This window comes from Oryctolagus cuniculus, chromosome 12 (genome assembly GCF_964237555.1).
Source record: "Oryctolagus cuniculus chromosome 12, mOryCun1.1, whole genome shotgun sequence".
NCBI classification, from domain to species: Eukaryota; Metazoa; Chordata; class Mammalia; order Lagomorpha; family Leporidae; genus Oryctolagus; species Oryctolagus cuniculus.
In genome coordinates this window covers 58175635-58196848 of record NC_091443.1, presented here as the reverse complement: position 1 = coordinate 58196848, position 21214 = coordinate 58175635, and the positions used below count along the sequence as shown (strand labels likewise).

The 21214-nt window shown below is 37.5% G+C and overlaps 1 long non-coding RNA gene across 1 annotated transcript in view; it reads left to right on the top strand.

Annotated features, from left to right (window-relative positions):
- The first annotated feature begins 317 nt into the window (after positions 1 to 317).
- The window catches only part of LOC138844664 (uncharacterized), an 87814-nt gene continuing 66917 nt past the window's right edge, over positions 318 to 21214 (top strand). The window contains exon 1 of the long non-coding RNA XR_011380845.1: positions 318 to 394. This is a non-coding gene — a long non-coding RNA (uncharacterized lncRNA). The remainder of the gene's footprint in view (positions 395 to 21214) is intronic.

Here is a 21214-nt window from a genome sequence, read left to right as displayed (position 1 = left end):
TAGTTCTTACTTGTTTTAATGTTAGTTTAGGCTATGAAGCAAAGATTGTTATCTTTGGTTATTTATTTCAATCTTAATTAAATGGTGATCAATGAATTTATTCTTTATGATTTTAGTCTCATGGAATTTGAAATTTATTGTGACTCGCCTTGTCACCCAGCACATAATCCACATAATCAATTTTTGTAAATAAACCTTATTCTTAGGGATATTCAATTATCATGATTCACAATATTGTATGTATGCCAATTAAGCAAAGTTTATTAAAAGTGTTACTTTAATCTTTATCTTTGCTGATATTATTTTACCCTTTCTTTATCAGTAATTGAGAGAGGTGACTTTGTGGATTTGTCTTCTACTTCAAATTGTTGATTTTTACTTTAGACACTTGAAGGTATGTGAAATCAAATTTAGAACTACTTTATCTTCCCGGTAAATTTCTTTTTGTTACATATGCTACTTAAAAATAGGATAATTATGTTAGATTTCTTTTGATTAATATTACCATGGTATGTTTATTTCCATCTTTTTACTTCCAATCTCTCTGTATCTTTATATTTAAGGAAACCTTTTAAAAAGCAGCATATAGTATTTGTATTTTAATAGGATTAAATACTTTTATTCCAATTAATGATATATTTGTGTTACATGTATTGTCTGTTTCTCATTTTTTTATGTTCCATTTTTCCTTGTTTGTATCATTAAAGATTAATTAGATGTGCTTAAGTTTTCTATCCTCTATATTGATTTGTTAATTATATATATATATATGTGTGTGTGTGTGTGTGTGTGTGTGTGTATCATAAAGAATACAACATACTAGGGCTGGAGCTGTGACGCAGCGGGTTAACGCCCTGGTCTGAAGCGCCGGCATCCCATATGGGCACCAGTTCTACTCCGGCTGCTCCTCTTCTGATCCAGCTCTCTGCTATGGCCTGGGAAAGCAGTGGAAGATGGCCCAAATCCTTGGGCCCCTGCATCCTTGTGGGTGACCCGGAAGAAACCCCTTGCTCCTAGCTTCAGATTGGTGCAGCTCTGGTCGTGGCGGCCATCTGGGGAGTGAACCAGCAAATGGAAGACCTTTCTCTCTGTCTCTACCTCTCTCTGTAACTCTCTTTCAAATAAATAAAATAAATATTAAAAAAAATAATACAACATACTGCCTGGACTAACTACAATAGCTTTATATTTATACTTCTTGGACAATTCTAGGACCTTAGAATATTCTAAGTCCACATATTACCATACTTTGTGTTATTGTTACCAATCATTTTCATTCTATACATGTGTGCTTCCCAGAAGACATAATCACTGTTTTCTGCAGTGAATAATCATTTTCATTCGCCTATATTTTTACTCTTTTGGTCATATTTCATTCCTTCCTGAACTATTTCTCTTTGGAATCATTTTCCTTTTGTCAGCAGAATTCACATTAGTGCTCTGATTTTCAGTGAGGATCTACTGACAAAATTTTCACTTGCATTTTCTTTTTTAAATTTTTATTTAAGTTATACAAGTTTCATATATCTCATATATACAGATTTAGGAACATAGTGGAACTTCTCCCCAACCCTCCCTCCTGCTCACATAACAACCCTTCCTCCCCTCCATCTCAGATTTCTGTTCTTAATTTTTACAATGATTTATTATCAGTACACTTAGTGATTGTGTATTTAACCCTACTCTAAGTAAAAGAGTTCAGCAAACAGTATGAAGAGAAAGAAAACAAAACAAAAGATTGTTCCTCAATGGAAAAGACAAGGGCTATAAACAATCATCTATTCTCAAACTATCTATTTCATTCCATTACATTTCAGGTATTATATTATTTGCTTAGGATCAGGGAAAATACATGATATCTGTCTATATATTTGGGATTGGTTTATTTCACTAAGTATAATGGTTTCCATTTGTGACCATCTTGTTGCAAAAGACAGCATTTCTTTTTTTTTTTTTTTTACAGCTGAGTAGTACTCCATAGTATTTATATAATTTCTTTATTCAGTCAATAATTGATGGGCATCTGGGTTGATTCCATATCTTATCTATTGTGAATTGTGCTTCAAAGAACAAGGGGGTACAGATAACTCTTTCATATACTGATTTCTTTATTTTGGATGAATTCCCAGGAGTGCAATAACTGGATGATATAGTAGATCTATATTCAGATTTCTGAAGTATCTCCATACTGTCTTCCACAGTAGTTGTACCAGTTCACATTCCCAATAGCAGTGGGAGAGGGTACCTTTTTCCCCACATCCCCACCAGCATTTGTCATTTGTTGATTTCTGTATGCAAGCCATGCTGGAGTGAAATTAAACTGCATTGTGGTTTGATTTGCGTTTCCCTGATGGCTAGTGATCCTGAGCATTTTCACAAGTGTCTGTTGGCCATTTGCATTTCCTCTCTTGAGAAATGCCCGTTTAAGTCCTTTGCCCATTTCTTCACTGGATTGTTTTGTTGTTGAATTTCTTGAGCTCTTTATATATTCTGAATGTTAACCCTTTATCAGTTGTGTTTTCATGGTCTATAAATATCTTTATTTTATCTTCATGGGGGGTATTATTGATGGGTATAAAATTCTAGAAAGATTTCTTTTAGCAGCCTGAGGATATCATTATATTACCTCTTTTATTTTTTTCCATGGAGATAGTTTTCTTTCAACAGTTTGATATTATTCAATTTTTGTCTTTTATTATTTGCATTGAGAAGTCAACCATAATTCTTACTGTACTTTGAAGATAAGGTATATTTTTGCTTACCAGCTATTTGCCAATTTTTCTTTTCCTTTTTCTTTTGTGTTTGATTTTCAATGGTTTATGTTCCTAGGTGTGATTTTCTTTGCCTCAGTGTCTTTTACTCTAGAAATTCATTATCTTTATCTTTTCAATAGCTTCTGACCTACATTTCCCCCCCTCTGGGACTCCAAATAGGTAAAACTTTTTACAAATTCCATTATACACTTATAATCTTCAATATTTCCATCATTTCTATTCATCAAGTTTCAGCACAAACACTTTTTGGTATTTCTTCCTGGTAACTAATCCTTTCTTTAGCTTTTAATGTCTATTTAACTTTCCTAGTGAGTCATTAATTTCAGTTGTTATGCTTCTTTTATTTTCAGTATTCTATGTCATTGTTTTAAAAAATCAAACTATCTAAAATGGAGTAACCACAGTTCTTTTTTATCCAACTAGATAATTCAAAAAGATGAGTTATTTATATATGTGTTTTTTCCTTCCTACTCTGTGTTATATATGCATTTTTTATGAATGATAAATATTATGTTTGTTAAACTATAGGGACTCTGCCTAATGTTACTTCTCTCTTCCTGTAGCTAGTTGACCAATACAGTAATGGAAGATTATCTTACTATAATTCTGAGATTCAATTACAAATTTTATAATGTTCATTTTTGTCTCTTGTTTCTCTGCTTTTCTATTACGTGTACACCTACAGTCCCAATTTGGATACTGGGGTTTTTGAATCAGGATCCCTCCCTTTTGAAAGTTTCTGAACTCTATTTTTTGTTTTCCTAGGACTCTAAGACTGTGGAAAACCTTGCACAGTACTTCATTGGCTTTCTGCCTAGCTCCTTTTCCTCTTCCTTTGTATAATTCAGAAATTCTACAAATTATTTATTATTCTTTAAAATGTTTGTCTTACTGTTTGTACTGGATTTTATAAAAGAATGGCATGCATCATAAAATTTATACATTTAAAAGTAGTAGATTTTCTTATCTGTATACATAGAGGAAGATAAAGAAACAGCAGCAGTTTAATGTAATCTGCTTTCCCCGGTACCCAAGTAAGGTTTGTTTTCTTTTTTTCTTTCTTTTTCTTAGTTAGGCTGCAGACTTTGTGTCATTAAAGTAGTTATTCATGTTTGGAATAGTCATAAGATTATAAAACTTAACGTTTGGAAGGAACCTAAGACATCATCTTCTTTTGGCTAACCTCCCACACAGCACAGAAATGTTTCCTGCAGCATCCTTGGCATATGCTCATCCGGTCTCAATTTGGATATCTTCAGCAAAGGAGCTCATCATTTCCTGAAACAATCCATTCTGTTGGACAACTCTATTTTAAAAATCCTTATGTTGAGCTAAAATATGCCTCTTTGTAACTTATACCCATTTACTCATTGTTTCAAGTTTTCCTTCTGGAGTAAGTCAAAACAAGGGAACATTTTAGATAGCTGTACATAAAACAGCTATAAATGGCATTCTTGCCTCTTCTTTTTTCCCTTTCTTGTCCCAAATTGTTAAACATAAATTACCCAACTCAAATTAATAATCCTAAGTAAGGGTATCTACTTGGTAATGATTTTGAAAACACAAATGTCTGTGACATTTTGAAGAATAATACTTTTAAAGTTATCTTGAACCATATTTTTGTAAAGAAAAAAGAGTAAGAAGACTGCCATAAATGTTCAAAAATGATATTACATAACTATTTGTGGGAATATAGAGAAAACCAAGCTTAAATTACCAAGAGGTGATTGAAATCTAGAGGTATATTTCTGTTTTCATCTGATCCTTTTCAATTATCTTTACAATTTGTTGTGAATAATAATGTGAATCATCATATAGTAGCTAATATTTATTGAATACCTACTATGTGCAGTCCATATATCATTTTCTCTACTTTTAAACTGAATTATGTACTCAGTGAAAACCATCTAATACCTTGTAGCACAATCTATGATCTAAACAAGATACTGAGGCTCAGGTTAGTTAATATTAGTAATTACATTGAAACAACAGCTACAAATCAGAACAATTCAGGCATACGACACTTGTATCACCATCTATTAAGTTGAACTTCATTCAGGTTATTCTGTTGACTAATGGCATTACTCAGAAATTACATATGTCAGGAACATTGTTTCAAATAGTTCTGAAAGGCATGATAAATGCCTGTTCTGCTTATGATTTAACTTTACTCCCACATCCTAACCTCTTCCTCACATTCAGGACCATAAAGAATGGTTTTGTAAGCAAGAATTGGTACTTTACTCAAAACCTTTGAGAAATGAAAAAAAATTTCTCTACCCTTCCTCAATAAATATAGGAGAAACCATAAGGTGCAGAAGGTTAGACTAGCTACTCAGCCAATCCCTCACTGACCCATAAGCTATTTTCAAGATGTGAGAAGAGGTAGGGTTGGAAGAATCTGTTAAAACTCTGAAATTTTCAGAGCCTATTTAAAACACAGTATGGGGGAGTACATGATGCTTCAATTATTTTGCAAAAATACCATAGTTATAAAACTAATCCCATGATCCCTAAGGAATGCCAGTCCTCATTCTAAGCAGTTTTCTCAGCTTTGGTAATGTAATCAAATGTACTGGTGTCTGAGTTTCACTGTGGCTTAATTGGTCTGGGATGAAAGATAGGTTTGTGATTTTTCAAAGTCCCCCCCAAGTAATTCAAATGTATATCTGTCTACGGTTAATGGTCACTGTACTAAAGCTACTATGACACTAGACCGAAAAAAGGATGTGGGGGAGAGAGGGTTCTAGCTCTAAAATTTTTATTTCAAGTGCTGGCACAAGTGAAGTTCCTCTGGCTATTAAAAAGTATATGCAGGAAGATCCTACAGATTACAGATATTTACAACTCAAGATCAACAAATCCCACTGAAATGATAGCTAATTCCACGTGAAACTTTCTGAATTCTGCCATTCAGATCCAGGGTGAAAAGGAATTTATTTTTCCCAAAAAGCACGTTCTTTTATCCTCAATCTGGTAGAAATCACTCACTGTGAGTTATTTTCATTTTGCAATATTTCATATCTAGAGATTGTGTCAAAGCAATGATTAAGCAAACATTAGAGGAAATATGTCCACCTACTTCCTTTTGTTAGAAAATAAAAACAGCAATACTTCTCTTTTCTGTTCTTGCCTTTTAATTATTTAAGATGGGTTTAAGGCTATTAGTACTGATTCTGTCTCTAACGAGGCAGATTTAACACAACGAATTTTCATTAGGAGCAGTATTAAATGATTGGCATACATAAGCACCTCCCCTTTTATACCATCTCTTCTGTTTTTATGCATTGCCACATAAGTCTCCATGGGGTAGCTCTAAGAGGCGTTGAAGAATATTTTTTATTTTAATATCAAGTGCTGTTTTTCTTATTGACTTTACATTATTATGTACTTTGCTATACTTTTTCACTTTTACCACTTTATATCCTCAGTAAATTATATTTCAGAATTATGCCAGATCATGACTATACTCATGGTCAGGTATTTCAGATTCTGCCTAGTAGAATGAAATGTATCTCACATGAGCCAGCAGCTCAGCTCTCATGTAAGACACTGGCTCATAACAATGACACAATCAAACTTCAGTTTTTAGAGTTAATAGTTTCCTCACGCTCCTCCTCCTGTAAAGAATATTTAGCTGAGCTTGTGCACATGCTTTCAGTTCATAAAAAGTTTACAAGTACAGCTGGAATGCTTAGCATTTGATTGTTACATAAATAAGTATTTGAGAACATATGTAAACTTGACAGTGTTAGTACCAGATGTTCTAGTAACATAATATACTCTGAATGTCCGTTCTCACTTTCAGCTTGTTTATTTTGGCAATGTCTCTTTATCTGCTTACTTTCAGATAAGCACATATTAACTCTGTCCAGAATGTTGATCCTTCATTGTAACAGTCAAATGCCATTTGTTACATTTAGGATATAGAAGTGTAAATAACATTGACATAAGGTCATTTTTTATATTCATGTCCTTAAAATATAAAATATTTCGACTCCTAAATGTTTATGGAATATAAAGAATAAAGAATATTCTTGGAAACTTTTGAAAGTTCATTTCATGTCTATTTAGCCTTTATATTTCATTATCTATTTTCTAAAATAAGAATATTGTATTACATACAAGAAAATTTAAAATTGATGTATTTTTCCAATCTTCCATCTCGATTATAATTTTATTAGTTGTCCCAATGATATCTTTAATAGTATTGTTTTGAGCATTTTTACAAAGTCTTTGTCTTTTATAACGTTTACACTTGAAAACTCACTGTTTTAATAAGAAAAAGTTTTTGTTGTGGTATTGTGTACTATTTCCTCATGGGTAGATTGAGGTTATGGTTCTATGCTGAATATGAAATAAATGATTTATTGTTCTCAGGACATCAGGTCTGGAGGCACACTATGCTATCAAACTTTGATAGTGTTATACATTTTGATGATTTAGAGTATAGCCTAATTTCTCTACCATATGGTTATCAGTTTTTCTCTTACAACTAATACTAAATTTGTGGTGAAACAATTCAAGACAAATATTCTAGAGCAGGGCTGGCTCTGTGCTGTTGAAGGTAAAGCCACTACCTGCAGCACCAGCACCCCATATGGGCGCCAGTTTGAGTCCTGGCTGCTCCACTTCTGATCCAGCTCTCTACTGTGGCCTGAGAAAGCAGTAGAAGATGGCCCAAGTCCATGGACCCCTGCACCCGTGTGGGAGACCCAGAAGAGCTCAGCTCTGGCTATTGCCGCCATTTGGAGAGTGAACCAGCGGGTGAAAGACCTCTCTCTCTTTCTCTCTCTCTCTTTCTCTCTCTCTAGCTGTGCCTTTCAAATAAATAAATAAATCTTTAAAAAAATTCTAGAATATAGCTTTCTAAATGACATAAGCTAATCACTATTTGAATCATTGTATTCTATAAAGGCATACTGGAAGAGTCCTAAATTTGTCTAGATTTTACTTTCTATCTTTATTTATCCTTGAAATGCTCTTTTTCCTCTCACTCACCTTGCCCTGGAATTTCTTCTAGTGCATAAGTTTAAGGCCATATCTTTGCTTTCTGATAGCATCTACCCCGCCTTTGCTTTCAGACCTTCCCCTGTCTATCTTACTGTTGGAAGCAGGTTTAACATATTGGCATATTGGCTGTGTACTCTGTAGGTGGCTCTGCTAAGGTAGTTATAGGGTTTTGGGAACTATAGTGTCCCCAAAGCTTACTGAAGGAGCTAGTCTATTTGGATGAAAATACCAAATATGGTCAAGAGTTATACCAAAGGATTGAGATCAGAAACTCACTGCTTAGCCTCATAAGGAAAGATTATGTAAGTCCCAGAAAGGACAATTAATCAAGCGATTCAAAGGCCCCCAATGGGAAGACATAGTACAATTTGTGAAAAGGTCAGAGGTTTAGAATCAATGCTTTGAGGCTGATGGAGGTCTATCTTTGTGTGAATACATCTCTATAGCAAAGAAGCAAATCTGTCAGTGTGAAAGAGTCTGACCCTGCCCTGCTTTGGCTTTGAATGATAAAAGACTCAGTAAGGGGAATGGATTCAGAATGGGCGGACCAGGATCCAAAGAAAAGTTAGCATAGTGAGGAGTAGTAGGAACAAAGGGTTTTAAAAGGCAAGTACATAATGATTTCTAATTTTCAGGCCTAGAAATCATGCATCAAGAATGGGTGCATAGCTCTAGAAAGAAGAGAGCCAGTTGAGCCTATTGCTTAAATTTTCTCCCATTGTGAGAAACATGTTTTATTTATACATAATATTGCAAAATTATTTTAAAAACACATTTTATTATGAATTTCAACCTCCAAAGATACAGCAAAATAAGAAAAAAAATATGCTATAAGTAAGAATAGCTCTAATTAGCATTCTTACAGAGTGAGCTGTCGATTTACTGGAGACTACTTACTGAAGGGAAAACACCAGAGCACCAGACTAGCACATCAATCATGTGAGACTGTCTGACAGCCTTGAAGAGGTATCCTGGCTACAGAAAGCACATTGCTGTCTTAAGGCTCGGGGTCTAGGTCAGAACATAGTAAGAACAAAAGATGAGCAGTTTTGAGAGGAATCAGCTGGCTTAAGGTGATCCATAGTGCACAGATATTAAAGGCTTACTATTCCAACAATACCATTACCCCACACAAGAATAACAGAATAGCCATTAAGATGAGTTACAAAATTTGATTTACCCTGTTGACCCTTGAAATTTGTTTATGTGTTTGTCTTCCATCATGCAAATTTTCTATCTCGATTTTAAAGTGCTTTTATTTTGTGTCTTCTAGTTGATGGCTATAAAAAGAATAGAATTTATTTTAAAAGTTGAAAGTTATATTGTGACTAATCTTCATGAGAAATATATCTAGAATTCCGTAGATGTGGGATTTTTAATAGGTTTTTGAAATGATATAAGCAGAGTAGCCAGGATTCTGTCATTGTACACTTACCTCAGAATTCCTCAAACCTAACACAGGTGGTTTTGTGGCAAGTGGAGATGATAGCTCTCAAGTCAATTATGAACCTTCTATGCTTGTTATTGAACATAAAAGGTACTAATCTAAAAGTGGAATCCTAAAGAGTTTGCAGTATAAGAGTAATCAGGAAATAAAAACATAACATGATTTGGAAAATGTTAATTTTGTTGTTGCAGAGGTTCTGTGGGTACATGGTTAAACTCATGAAAAACAGTTGTACATTCTTTAAGACTAAAGTCATTGTTGTCTATTGAATGATACTGAACACTTTGCAAGTATAATGATTTGGAGTCATTACACACACTAGAAAACAGTTATTGTGCACCCTTTAAAGATTTTTAAAGTGAAGCATCATTTATGATACAATCAGTAGCATACCACATGATTAAAGGTATGGAAGTTTATCATTCCACAAATATTATTAAACTCTTAAAAAGCTTTTTGCACACCTCTGTAGAATTATTGAATATATGCATAGGTCATGTGAAAATTTTATGTGCTATGCACCAGGCCATACAAGGAGGTTTTCCCATTTGCTCTCATGTGAAGATGTGCAACAGTAATAGTAAAAGTATCCCTCAGTGACAGTTGCCTCTATTCAATTCTAAGACATAGTAATAGTATAAAATAGGCAGAATGACAAGTTTTATTTTCAAGCCCTGTAAGTACATCAAATTGGTTTGTTATTTGTATTCAGAGAATGTGGGGCTGAGACTATCTAATTCAGCTGCAGCTTGCTTTTTACTTCTTTTTTTCAAACCATCAGAATAGCTTCATAGAGATGAGCTTTGAAGAATTACTTAAACATACTCTTTTTCTTTATTCTCAGGTTAGTATCACTCCAAAAATAAAAATAGGCACTCTTATTGGTACATCAGGAATAAAGCTGGCTATAAACAGGCTTAGAGTGTCCTTAACTATAGTAATCCTTCCCAACACACATAGAGATGAATTGATAACCGGATTTGGCATTTCAAATATTTTTTACCTAAGGCAAAGGCTTTAGGGTGTTTTCTTGGAATTAGAGAGTTTAGAGATGAAAAGGGTGCCATTTATTATTTTCTTTTTCTGTCAGCTTAGGACTTCTTTTTGCAGTCATGTTTATAATATTGGGCCTATCTGTTCTTAAATGTTTCACTTGTTGAAGTATTCTGCTCCATCAGAGGATGTGCTAAAATCTTAGATTGTGTGTACCCCAGGTTTTGACTGAACAATAGTAAGGAAATTTATTGGAAGAGGAACATAGACATAAAATCAGAAGTAGTGAATTCAAGTCACTGCAACATAATTTGTCCATGATCTTGAGCAAATCAGTTAGTGTCTATGCATTTCATTACGCAAAATGTGAGAGGTTTTGGCTCACCTAGAAGGTTTGATCAGTCAGATAATTAGATAAATTTATAATTCAATCAAATTAATCATATCAACTGATCTGTTCAGCCAAAATATTTAGGCCATTTTGTATAAAACTATGAGTAATATTGCTTTCTTAACGTTGTATACCTTTGCCAAGCAATGGAAATTTAAAAGATCTTTCAAATATAGCCATTTGCATTACTCTATATAAACAGGATTCCTGATGATGTTAGACTATATCATGGTGCAAAAGTGATACACATTCAGTAGAAACTTTACTTTGAATATTGAATTTTGATCTTTTCTGAGGATGGCAATGTACGATAGTGTATTGAAGTTATGCTGTGTTGTGTTGCTGGGCAGTGGTAGTGAGCTGCAGCTCCCCGTCAGCTACATGCTAACACAGATAAACAACTGATACTCCTTGGTGTTCTGTATTGCTAAGCTGTGATGTTGACTAGGTTAGATCTAGTAAATACATTTTTTATTCATGATATTTTCAACTTACACTGCATTTATCAGGATGTAACCCACTGTAGAATGAGGAATATTTGTATGATTTGGGCAATTTCTTCAACATCGATGAACCTCAGTCTCCTTATTTTAGCCGTAATGCTTATCTTTGGAGTGATTGTTAGAATGAGATGAAGCAATGAATTGTGATTCATAAAGGATAATGTGCATTATTATTAACACTAACTGGGGCCAGTGCTGTGGCATAACGGGTAAAGCCGCCGCCTGCAGTGCAGACATCCCTTATGGGCACCAGTTCAAGACCCGGCTGCTCCACTTCCTATCCAGCTCTCTGCTATGGACTGGGAAAACAGTAGAAGATGGCCCAAGTCCTTGGGCCCCTTGTGCCCCTATGGGAGACCCAGAAGAAGCTCCTGGCTCCTGGCTTCGGATCGGCACAGCTGCAGCCGTTACAGCCAATGGGGGGAGTGAACCAGTGGATGGAAGACCTCTCTCTCTCTCTCTCTCTCTCTGCCTCTCCTTCTCTCTGTGTGTAACTCTGACTTTCAAGCAAAATAAATAAATCTTAAAAAAAAAAAAACTGTGGGCCGGCGCCGCGGCTCAATAGGCTAATCCTCCGCCTGCGGTGCCAGCACATCGGGTTCTAGTCCTGGTCGGGGCACCAGATTCTGACTCGGTTGCCCCTCTTCCAGGCCAGCTCTCTGCTGTGGCCCGGGAGTGCAGTAGAGGATGGCCCAAGTCCTTGGGTCCTGCACCCCATGGGAGACCAGGAGAAGCACCTGGCTCCTGGCTTCGGATCAGCACAGTGTGCTGGCGGTGGTGGCCATTGGAGGGTGAACAAACAGCAAAGGAAGACCTTTCTCTCTGTTTCTCACTGTCCACTCTGCCTGTCAAAAAAAAAAAAAAAAAAAAAAAACTGTGACAAAAAATTGTAAAATATTTGATAAATTAGGCCGGCACCGCGGCTCACTAGGCTACTCCTCCGCCTTGCGGCACTGGCACACCGGCTTCTAGTCCCGGTCGGGGCGCCGGATTCTGTCCCGGTTGCCCCTCTTCCAGGCCAGCCCTCTGCTGTGGCCAGGGAAGGCAGTGGAGGATGGCCCAAGTGCTTGGACCCTGCACCCCATGGGAGACCAGGAGAAGTACCTGGCTCCTGCCATCAGATCAGCACAGTGCGCTGGCCGCGGCAGCCATTGGAGGGTGAACCAACGGCAAAGGAAGACCTTTCTCTCTGTCTCTCTCTCTCACTGTCCACTCTGCCTGTCAAAAAAAAATATTTGATAAATTGTATTTTTCCATTGGACTACATGGAGATGGCAACATACTTTTATATTAAACTCAAATATTAAAGGAAGAAGAAGGAAGGAAGAGAAATTGAACCAATATGTCTTGAGCATCCTGCCCCAAAATCATGATGGAAAAGTCAAGCCATGCTTTATTTTCTAACTCCTACAAAATTTAATTTCTAACTCCTCTTGAGAGACAGAGCTCCCCATGCTGTTCCTCTGTATGGGACAGAAACGTTCTTTCTGGGTGCTATACATTGTGGAACAAAGAATAGTTGCCCCATCACAGAGGAACTACCTTGCCAACACCATCTCACCCCTGTACCATTTCTCAAAGTTTTATTTTTTAATATGTAAGTCATTTATATTACTTATAAATTTAATCTAAACGCAAGTGATTTGAGTATCAGAAGACTATTATTCAAGTTTGAATCCAGGTGGATGTTTAGCTAAAATGCTATAAGAGAAAAAAAAAGAAAGAAGAAAAACCTTCTTCATTATGAATATGAGATAATTACCTTTCAAAAATCATTGCAGCCCCAATCCAAGAAGGGGCCACAAGGTTTAATTGTGGGTGTGCTATTTACAGATTAATTAGGACATTTAACTTCATTTTTTATACCACAGAATTAATCCCATAAAAATTAGTGATCTCGAAGGAGTCAGTTGTCAACTCTGACAGGATCTCTTTGCCATAATCTATTAAAATGCTGCTTTTATCTTGTCTTGCCTGTGTCATATTTTATGGATTTTTTCATAAACACTGCCTATACTTCATAAATGTCTCAATTTTCTAGTCTATTAACATTACTTCAAAAGCAATTGATAAAAGAGTAGGGCATGCATGAAATAATACACCAATAATGTGAAGTGCTGGAGGCAAGAACAGTGGGTAGGATCCGCACAGCTTGTGAGCTGAAACAATGAAAGGATGTTTTATCTACTACAATAAAGAAACAAATGATCATTTTTGATAGTAGGAAAAAAATTGCTAGTAATTGGGCAGATGAAAAATGGGTTACACAGAAAATACAGCGTATTTTGAAAATGACAACTGAAATGAGAAAATAAACATCCCCAAGTATCTATTTACATTAGCGAGAACCTTGTCCCTTCAGTTACTAAAGATGTGGTATTCAGCTTGATTTGGGTTAGTTCTAGATATGATAGGTTTAGTCTTTGTCAACATATAAAAATTTCCTTTGTATGAATGTATTTTAACAAGGTAATAACATTTTATACATAGATCAATATAATAAAGTTTTAAATTAGCTTTTTAATCTTTTTAACATTATTTTAGTTTTTGAAATTAGTTTAATTTTCCTTTTAGTGTATAGAAGATATGTCAATAGCATCCTCTTTCTATATTTAAAGCCCTAATGTGAGACCTTAATTACATAAAGAAATTAGAATCTTAACCTGGATTTTTTTTTTTTTTTTGACAGGCAGAGTGGACAGTGAGAGAGACAGAGACAGAGAGAAAGGTCTTCCTTTGCCGTTTGTTCACCCTCCAATGGCCGCCGCAGCCAGCGCGCTGCGGCCAGCGCACCGCGCTGATCCCATGGCAGGAGCCAGGTGCTTATCCTGGTCTCCCATGGGGTGCAGGGCCCAAGCACTTGGGCCATCCTCCACTTCACTCCCGGGCCACAGCAGAGAGCTGGCCTGGAAGAGGGGCAACCGGGACAGAATCCGGCGCCCCAACCGGGACTAGAACCCGGTGTGCCGGCGCCGCAAGGCGGAGGATTAGCCTAGTGAGCCGCGGCACTGGCCTTAACCTGGATTTATAGCACAAAATTTAACCAAAAGTATATATTTTATTTGAAAGGTAGAATTACAAAGAGAGAGAGAGAGAGAGAGAAAGAGATCTTCTATTAGTGGTTCCATCCCTAAATTGTCACAACAGCTAGGGCTGAGCCCACATAAAGCCAGGAGCCTATAGCTTCATCCAGGTCTCCCATGTGGATGCAGGGTACCAAGCACTTGGGCCATCCTCTGTCCCCTTTCCAGGCATATTAGCAGTGAGCTGGATCAGAAAAGCTGCAGCTGGGACTCTACTGGTGCTCATATGGGATGTGCACCATAGGCAATAGCTTGACCTGCTGTGCCACAAAGCCAACCCCAACAATCTGACTTTTCAATACTTAGTTGATAATTTTGTATTTAAATCAACAAAGAAGAGAAGTAGCATTATGTAAGATGCAGAATATCTGGTTGTTCTTTCATTTTTTGTTGTTGTTGTTATTTTACCACTTGATTTAGCTGAATGACTCCAGATTCTGTCTGAGCTTTCATTCTTACAGTACCATGTTTTATAAATGGAACGATCTTAGTTCCCAGTATTTGTAGGCAGTCCTGGTGTTACCTGCGATTAGCAATAGATCCTTCTTCCACTAATGTCTTGGCATAGATGACAAAGTCTGTGGTCCTCTTTTAAATTACATGTTCAACTGAATATTGAAAGGAATGTTTTAGTAATTAATATTATTTTAAATTTCTTAAGTGCTACATAGTGCTATCTCAAATAATTAGTGTGGTTTAGTGTTGATTAAAGTTCAAGATTCTTGAATCACATAATTATGTGCTTTGTTTTTTTACTTGGAAATGAGAAAATTTTATTGTTGCTCAGGTCAAGACATAATCTCCAGTGACTCCACTATGAGCACTCCATTCTGACACTTAGGAAGTAGACAGTTTTTTAAAAAAGATTAATTTATTTGAAAGGCAGAGTTAAAGAGAAAGAGAGAGAAGATATAGATATCTTTCATCCAGTGATTCACTCCGCAAATGTCTGCAACAGCTTGGACTGGGCCAAGCCAAAGCCAGGAGTCAGGAGTTTCTTCTAGGTCTCCCACATGGTTGCAGGGGCCCAAGCACTTGGGCCATCTTTTCTAACTTTCCCAGGCACATGAACAGGGAGCTGTATCAGAAGTGGAGCAACCAGTACTCAAGCCAGTGCCCCATATGGGATGCTTGCACTGCAGACTGCAGCTTAACCTGCTGTACCACAGTGCCAGCCCCAGAGTAGACGATTTTTCCTCCTACCCTGAGAAATGGTGATAGAATAGGTTATTCAGTCATCCTAGTGGTGTTCAATGAAGCAGGTGATGTAACTGAACAAGTAAAGGACCCAGCATAACGGTGATGCTATACGAGTCTGTGACTTTACAGGGGCCCAGAGATCATGTTCGATGGGATTCTTTAATTCTCAAATGTTGCAAACAATATTTGAGAGCCCTAGTTTTTGGTACTAACCTAAGGAAATCAAAACTATGCGAAATGACTAGACCTGACAATTTGGGGTGAAAGACAATGTGCAGACTGAGAGTTTACTAAGGCAACTTAATTCCTACCCCTCTCCTCAATCCACTTCTCCTTCACTATCTCGGAAAACAGCATTAATGTTCACTCAGTTTCTCCAGCCCAGACCCTAGGGATTTTTCATCTTCTCTCATTTTACCATGTTACCTGCTCTTCCTCCTTTTTCTTTTGCTTTCTTCCTCACCATTCGTTCTCCACAGAGTAGTCAAAATAATATTTAAGAATGTGTATGTGTGCATGTGATTCTGTAGCTTCCATCAAAGACAAAATAAAATCTAAACTCTTCACCATGGCCAGTGAGCACAGCATGGTAGAACTTCTGTCTGCCCCATCTTCCATCATTCTCTTTTTGGCCTGTACTCTAGTCACACTGTCTTGTATTCACGCTCATTCAGCATTGCCAAGCTTTTACCACTTCTGCTTTTGCCCTTGCATTATTGGCTTCTCCTTGTCATTCAGGTTCTCTTTCTAGAGGCCTCTCTGATTATCCTATCAAGTACTTTTTCTACTCACCCCTCACCCCAGTCCCTATCTAACCTTCTCCTCCTACTTCCAGATGAGCAATGATGATTTGAATTCAGTTTTATCAGTGAGCTTGGAAAATATAATAATACTAACATTTACTGAGCACTTGCTACATATGTTCCTGTACTATTCTAAATTCTGCTTCTCACAGCAGTACCATGAAATATATGTCATTATTATTACTCTCTTTGTAAATGATAAAAGTCATAACACAGAAAGGATGAAAACTCACCAGGAAATGGTAAAAATCAAAATTTCAACCTAGATTTCATGGGTCATTTCACTACTACACTGTGGTGCTGCATGCCGTCTATTCAGAGAGTATTCTTACTGTTTGAAGGACAGCATGGGCACAGTAAAGATAAAATCAGATGATCACTTCAGGATGAAGACCAGGTGAATCATCACAACTCAGTGTGCGCAGAACAAAAAGAACCTGGCACCAGCCTTGGTGTAAACCAGAGTGGGGTAAAAAGCAGAGGCGGTCACCCAGCTGCTGGGGACTCTGTGCTTTTGTTTGTTTGTGCTTCTTCACCTCATTGGCCATTTCTTCTCTTTTTTGCAGACTTATTCTCTGTACCTTTGTAAGTTCAGCCTTAGGCCATCCTTTCTGCTATACTTTTTCCCTAAATAATCTCATCTATACATATCATGACCCCTGTCATCACCTACAGACATACAAATGATTCACAGGTTTTATGTCCTATGTCTGAATCATTCCTTGGAGCGCCATACTTTTTTGAGTCTACCTTCTGTTTACCATCTCTTCATGAATGTGTCGAGAATTTTAACTTAGCATGCCCCTAAAACAATTCATTCGTCCCTTATTCCATGACTTGCCCAAGGTTCCAAAGTCAGTGAGAAATATACATAAAACCTTGGTGGCACTCCAAATCTCCCTTTCCATTGTCTTCATTCTTCATATCCATGTGTGATAAGACACGTTATTTTTCGGGGCCTGCACAGTGGCACAGCAGGTTAACAGCCTGGCCTGAAGCACTGGCATCCCATATGGGTGCTGGTTCAAGACCTGGCTACTCCACTTCTGATCCAGCTCTCTGCTGTGGCCTGGGAAAGCAGTAGAAGATGGCCCAAGTCCTTGGGCCCCTGTGCCTGTATGGGAGACCTGGAAGAAGCTCCTGGCTCCTGGCTTCAGATCGGCACAGCTCCGGCCGTTGCAGCCAATTGGGGAGTGAACCATCGGGATGGAAGACCTCTCTCTCTCTCTCTGCCTTTTGTCTCTCTGTGTAACTCTGACTTTCAAAGAAATAAATAAAATCTTAAAAAAAAAGACATGTTATTTTTCTAAAAGAAATATTTGTGGAATCCATCCATTTCTTGTCCCCTCTCCACCATAGTCCTGGTATAGCTCCCATTATCACTCACCAGACTGCTCTATCAGCTTCCTCAGTGATCTCAGTATCAATTCTGGCTCTCCATCTGGGGTGATATTTTTGCAGTGTATATTTGATTGGTTTGTCCCATTTTTTTTCTTTTCTAAAATTACTTTCTCCATCTTGATCACTTCCAGTCTCCATTCATTCAGCTATTTTCTATGAGCTGAGTATACAGCTTTGGCCTTATAGAATTTATATTTTAGAGGGGAAGCAGACACTATGCACACAATAGAGTAATTCCAGTTTTTGGTAAGTACTATGAGGAAACTAAATCAGGATACAGAGATAGGGAATAATTGGAGAGAGATCCATTTTTAAATTATAGAGTCACGGAAGTTATTTCTCCAATTAATAGCTGCATAAAGAGCTGTGGAAAGGCAAGAGGAAACTAGGGTGGAGGAAGCACAATGACTGAGGAAGAGAATAAAGATAAAGTTAGACGGGTAGGATGGTGATGAATGAAGAAAAGGTTATAGAGCTGGTGCATATTTTGGAAGTTAACAGATTTTGGATGGTTGGTGGATTAAATGTAGAAATGAGAAATGATACTTAATCTTTGCCCTTGACCATCAGATGAATAGTAGTCCTAGAAACTGAGTAGCAAAGAGTAGGGAAGAAGCACTATTATTGGAAGAGGGGGATATCAGGGTTCTTTTACGTCTAGGGAGAGTGGCTGAGGAAGGTTAAATTTACTGTGTCTGGTATCTATCCTTGTGACTGTATCAGGAAAGTAGATGATTATGTGAATCTGGAACTCAAGGTAGAGGTCAGGGCTAGAGATATAAAATTGAAAGTCACATCATATAGATGGCAGTTAAAATTTAGGAGCTAAATAAAGTTGCCTATAAAGAAAAGTGAAGAGGAAGGGATCAAGTCCTGTAGCAGATTTAATGAAATCAGATAATCTCCTTTTATGTATCTCTGACTGTTAGAGAGTTTTAAAAATTGTGTTTTTTTTTTTCTCAGAGGTGAGAAAAATATTTCAAGGAAGGTGTGGACCAAAAGAAGAATTAGGTAGTGAGTAAGTGTTGCCCTGAACAGATTAGGACAGAGAACTGACTATAGGATTTGTCAAAATGGAAGTTGTTGAACTTAGACAAGCCAGCATTCAACAAATTGGTGGAAATAATGGCCTGAAAGGTGTTGTGTTAAAGTAAAAATAGGAGAAGAGTTAGCGGATATTGGCTCCATTTCAAAGGCTTTTTGCATAAAAGGGCAGAAAAATAGAGCAGTTAACAAAGGAGCCTGGGGACAAGGGGTTAAAAAAGGATTGAGTTTGTATTTTGCCTCAATTCTCATGTTAATGTGATATTAATAAAAATACATTGATTCAAGGTAGTCCCCATAATGATGCTTTCCGTCCTCCTCCCCTCCCTCTCTCTCCCTCTCTCCCTTTTCCTTATTTCCTTCCTTCCCTTCTTCCTTCCATCCTTCCTTTCAGAATTATTGCATATTTTTATGTTAACTAACTGAACACATTGGACAAGTAAATAATATCAAAATCAGATTCTGATTTGGTAAGATGGGTGGTAACTTTAAATGGAAGACTCATCTTGAGAGGAACAAGAACAAGTCTGTTATGATCCAGAGAAAGGTACAGTAAATGTACTCACCTACTTTTTTATTTTGTGCTGGGTAGATGAAACAAGAAGCCAGTTCATCAGTTTAGAAAAGGTCAGATACAAAATAGTTGTCAAGGGAATGAGAATACTGTTCACAATAGTAGGGAAATATAGTAGGATTAGTCAGCTTAAAGGCCTGCTTGTAATTTGGGATCATAAATTTGTGATATCTGTCTCCATACTTGTGTGTTATTTTCAGGCAACACTCAGCTGCTTGGATGGTGGTGCAAAGTAGCTAGAAAGCTTGGTTTAGATTCTGGGATTTTAACAAGAAAATACCATAGAGAATCAAAAAGGGAAGCAGTTGGGGCTGGTGCTGTGGCACAGTGGGCTAAGCTTCTGCTTGCAGTGCAGACCAACACTACAAGTAAAAGAACTTTCAAAACAACTCAGTGGGGCCAGAATCCCATATAAGCTCTAGTTCAAGTCCTGGCTATTCCACTTCCAATTCAGCTCTCTGCTAATGGGCCTGGAGAAGCATCAGATAATAATGCCCAAGTGGTCCCCTGCCACCCATGTGAAAGACCCTGTCTCAGCCATTTGGGTAGTAAACTAGCAGATGGAAGATCTCTTTCTCTCTCTCTCCTTCTCTGTAACTCTGCCTTTCAAATAAATATTTATTTGTTTGAAGGGCAGAGTTACAAAGAGGCAGAGGTAGAGAGAGAGAGAGAAGTCTTCCATCCACTGGTTCACTCCCCAAATGGCCACAATGGCTGGAACTGAGCTGATCTGAAGCCAGGAGCCAGGAGCCTCCTCTGGATCTCCTACACAGTGCAGGGGCCCAAGTATCTGGGCCATCCTCCATTGCTTTCACAGGCCAAGCAGAAAGTTGGATTGAAAGTGGAGCAGCCAGGACTCAAACCAGCACCCACATGGGATGCTGACACTGCCAGCAGTGGGTGGGTGGCTTCACCCACCATGCCACAGCACTGGCCCTGAAGATATATCTTTAAAAAAGAATTAATTCATTCAAGACGAACATATATGACATATAATTGAAAGAAATGTTCATGAAACAATGTTTACCCAACTTCATATAACTCTGACTTTTAAAAATATATTTCATATTACTTGACAGAAAAAAAATTATTTATAACTGCATTAAATGGATTTTTATGATTGCTATATTACCTATAGATTGACCACAGGAATGGATAATTGAACTGTGGTAGAAGAAGAGATTGATGGAAATATAAATCAAATACTAGAGAATCCACAGATCAGAAGGATTATCTACTTAGATGTGGAAGTCACTAAGGATGAAGACATGATAATGTCATGGGGAAGACAGTGAAATAGGTATTAAATTAGTACATGATAAGTGGATGTCAAGGTGATATGTGCTTAACAATACAAAGGAAGGGAAGTAGTGGAATAGTCTGATGGTGTTTTGTGCTTCCAAAGATTGGAGGTTAAAGAACCAGGAAAGATGCCCTGGTCCTACCATGTGGTTGGGAAAGAAAAACAAACTTCCAGTTTGAAGGATTCAGGCAAAGCTATACACTTGAACTATAGCTTGGTTTCAGTGTGAGCAAAAAGAAAAAGTTAAGAGGAGAGATTGCGGAGATGAGCAGGCTTGAGGTGTTGCTGCTGAGAGATTCTGATTCTTGTAAGGTACAGGGAAAGGCTTTGGGAGGTCAGAGATGCATTCAAATAAAAATGGCTTGGGAATCTTGGGCTGAAATTAAAGATGGATTTGGTTAGTCTAGATGGTAACATAGGGAAAGTGTGTCGTCAGTCCCTTTTAGGCTTTTTCAAAGGTGTGATTTCTTAGCTAGTGTGTTGAGGTGAGATGGTCCATGGGGACTTCTCTGCAATCCCAAAGCAGCTTATTTAGCAGCAGGAGGGAGAACTGGGGCTGTGAGGATAGGTAACATCCCTGAATCCCTGCAGCAACGCTTCTTCCAGCAGGCTCTTCCCACGTCCCTCAACCTGTGCCTGGATACCAGCTAGCTGATTATCTTCTATTCAGTCTCCACACAGTCTT